This window comes from Stegodyphus dumicola, chromosome 5 (genome assembly GCF_044657685.1).
Source record: "Stegodyphus dumicola isolate Sdum_Otavi_A_Nest chromosome 5, ASM4465768v1".
In the NCBI taxonomy this organism is placed as follows: Eukaryota; Metazoa; Arthropoda; class Arachnida; order Araneae; family Eresidae; genus Stegodyphus; species Stegodyphus dumicola.
This window is the reverse complement of record NC_140772.1, coordinates 62,425,473-62,429,262: the sequence shown is the minus strand read 5'-3', so window position 1 is coordinate 62,429,262 and position 3,790 is coordinate 62,425,473. Positions and strand designations below refer to the sequence as shown.

At 30.1% G+C, this 3,790-nt stretch overlaps 1 non-coding gene across 1 annotated transcript; it reads right to left on the bottom strand.

The window, feature by feature from the left end:
- Positions 1 to 1,558: 1,558 nt before the first annotated feature.
- TRNAS-UGA (transfer RNA serine (anticodon UGA)) lies at positions 1,559 to 1,640 on the bottom strand. The gene has a single exon. It is a non-coding gene; the product is annotated as a tRNA-Ser (tRNA).
- Positions 1,641 to 3,790: the final 2,150 nt, after the last annotated feature.

The following is a 3,790-nucleotide window of genomic DNA, read 5'->3' as shown; positions in this document are numbered from 1 at the left end:
TGCACGCTTCCCCCCTCGGCTATGTGCCTGTCATATGCGCCAGGAATACACATTTTTTTTTTTTCTGCAGCACACTTTTTTTTTGGGGGGGGGGGTGGGTATCAACTGAAAATTAAGATCAATATTTTTATATATCATTAAAGTACTGTTCAGTTAAAAGCAAATAAAAGTCTACGTAATTAATTTAAGAACTTATTTTAATTATATAAAATATTAAACTACTACGTAATAAATTTATTCTATTACAAGAGTTAATTCAAAATTTGCTGTCTCTCGTTCTGTTTGGATACTTTGTATGCGAAAGTATCCTTAATTCTGTAAAACAAACAAATTTTATTCCTTCGTGTGATAGGATAGCAATTTATTACAATAGAACTAATTTTGAATTAAAAGCTACATCAAGCGAAAAATAGCAATATGAAAAATAATAGTTCCGAAGTTCATACTCCCGTGGTTCTGCCCAACGACTTCTTATAACAGTATATTATCTCATTGGGTTCTACCCTGTGAAGTACTGTGTCGCCATCTAGTAGGAAAACGAAGTATTATTAGAATTTTATATATCTCAATTAAAAAAAAAATGAAACATAATAATTTAATGCAAAAATGAAATTAATGTTAACACCACTATTACATTCATTATTTAGCTCAACATATTTATGGGAAGCATAGTGTATAATTTTCCGATATATATATATGGTTACAATAAATACAAATGATATGTATACTCCCGAACTACTCTTTGTTCTCTTACCTGCATATCATTGTTTTTAAATTCTTCATTTTTTTTGAAGTATATTTCATAAAAAAGTATATTTACCGTTACTAACAGATTTTAATTATTTTCTCAGTTTAATACCGTAAACTGTAATATGGGGAAGGGGGTATGCCAGAATAAATTAGCATCATCAGTAATTTAGAAAATAAGAAAATTTAAAATACCAGAAAAGTATAATTAATATAATGTTTTTATATGATAATTAGAAATGATAAACGAGTTTCATTCTACAGAAAATGAACTCATTGCCGTGATTCTAGAAAACTATCATATGCAAAATCGTGCTTTGTAGAAAAACGAAGTATTATTAGAATTTTAGTTACAACAACAACAAAACAAAACAAAAAATAATAATAATGATAATAATAATAATTTTGAATTATATCTGCGAAAAATAAAATTGATGTTAGCATCAATCACTATTACATTATTATTTAGCTCAACATATTTATGGTAAAACATGGTATATTAGTTTTCCAGATATATTTATCTTACTGTAATGAAATACAAATGATACATATACTCCCGAGCTACTTTTTTGTTTCCTAACTAACCGCATATTATTGTTTTAAAATGTTTCATTTTTTTCATATAAAAATTACATTTTAATTACTTTCTCGGTTTAATACCATAAACTATAATCTGGGAACTTGAATACTTGAATAATGAATTTGTATCATTAGTAATTCAAAAAATAAGACACTTGAATATATCAGCAATGTACAGTCAGTATATTGTTTCCATATGACTCAGAATTGTAGAAAACGAAAATGTTACAACCGCAGCCGGTAGGATTCGAACCTACGCGGGGAAACCCCAATGGATTTCAAGTCCATCGCCTTAACCACTCGGCCACGACTGCTCTCTTCAGATCTAGCAAGCATAGTATAAGTGTAAATTTAGGATTTTTTTTTATTTAATAATTTAATGTATATAATTTTTTTTATTTAATAATTTAATGTATATAGTTTTTAAATTCCATTTTTTACGAAGAATTTTCAAAGTTAATTTTAAGAAAATTTAAATGTTTGTTTAGACACCTGCCATTTTCTTACAAAAGTTGATAATGGGTCTCGAATAAATTTCCTTCGAAATCATTCATTATGGCGACCAACTCTGCTACAGCAACCTGCTAGTTTTTGTTTGGACGCCATTTTGTTTTCACAAAGTAAAGTTTTTTTTTTTTTTTTTTTAAACTCAACATTTTTCCCCAACAATCTGCTGGCCGAATTACGCTTTGCTAGAACTTTTATGGAACAAAAGTGCTTAACCCCTCAGCACACGCGCATCACTGCGCTATGTTGGTACACGCGCGAGACAAATTTTACCCCAGTGTTTGTTTTTCGGAGTTCATCCCCCAACGTATAAATAAATGCATTTTCTTTGTTTTAAATGAATGTATAAATGACTAATAGCTTTGTGAATTCTGTTAAAACCTTTTTCCAGTTTTAATTCGAGATAATCTTACTTTAAGTTATACAAACATTTTCATACTGTTTACCTAAAATAAGCCATAAAAATCGAAATTTATGCAAATTACTAACTTATATAAGATACATAGTATATGATTTCTTATATTAGAAAAAGCTATATGTGCATATTTTCTAAACATATGCACATATAGCTTTTTCTAAGTTTTTATTATAAAGAGTGGTTTCATAAAGCACTAGAGGAATATGAAAAGGCTGCATTCTTACTAGCTTTTTCCTGAAAACTCAATGTCATACAATTATTCATATCAAAGAATAGATTCTAAATACGAATATTAAAAAACATAAATAACATATAGGTTTTTCCATCCCCTGCCCCCGCTCCTATTTGAGTTTAATTATTCAAATAATCTCGTTTTGAACAATCCTCGCATAGTGTGACAAGATAGTTTTACAAACAATTTCTTAGGGTGAAGGTCTGCTGCATCTTTTATTCCTGCCAACTTTTTTACTCCAGTTTTCAGTTCTTTCGAGAGAGATAGAATTGCATCCATTTTTTGGGCATGTTCTTTTACAAGCTCTAATACTAAATCTTTGAGAAAAAGCTCTTCGGTTCATATTCGCTTAATCTTTATTTGATCGATGAATAATAAAAGCATTTGTACCTTCAATGTTCATTAGTCCGAGAAATACTGTTAGAGGCCGGCATTTTCTTGAAACAGATTAAGTTCCACATAACTCATCAACAGTATAAACATCACCTTTTTTAGAGTGCAAAAAGTTATCATTTCGAGCTTGCGCTACTTTTTAGACAATGGATCGATTTGATTATCCTCATGCATGGATGATAAAACAAGAACCGATTTACTCTTTTTTGGAACATATGAAGTATGAGTTAATTCTTTACCTCTAATCCCAAAACGCCAAGAAAGGGTTCTAATTTTTCGTCTATAATACACTATTCAGATAAAGAATATATTTTTCGTATATTTTTGATAAATATTTCAGAAACATTTCTAATAAGTGCAAGTCTAGCCGTCATCTTTCGCTCTGGTCGTAAATTTATGTCATCAAACCTAATACATCTCAACAGGAAGTGGAATTGGTTGATAGACATTGTTATTTGAAAAACAGTTATTCCGCTTCCGTCAGTTGACCACAAATCTTTGCTTTGAGAAGTGCTGCTCTTAGCACTCCAGCGTAATATGATAGGAAAATGAACGCCTTCAATTCAGCTACGTTTGTCTCAGGTACATCATGTTCTCTAGAGAATTTGTTTCTTATTGATGAAATGTAAATATTTGTCGATTTCACCAAATCTTCCATTATTTCTTCATCAAAAATTTGCAAAAAACACTCAGTTGGATTTTTCAAATTTCTAAAACTTTTCTTGACACCAGGTAAATGTGTCACTATGTTGTGCGGCCGTGTCTGAACATTTTTCGAGGGTAATTTTTTACTTCAAATCTTTCCATCTTTTCAAACATAAAACCATCTGATGTCAAAGAAGATATGCTCCCTAAATCATGTGAATCATCATGTTACTGGTCAGAATCAGTTTCGTGAGCATTTTCAGAAATAT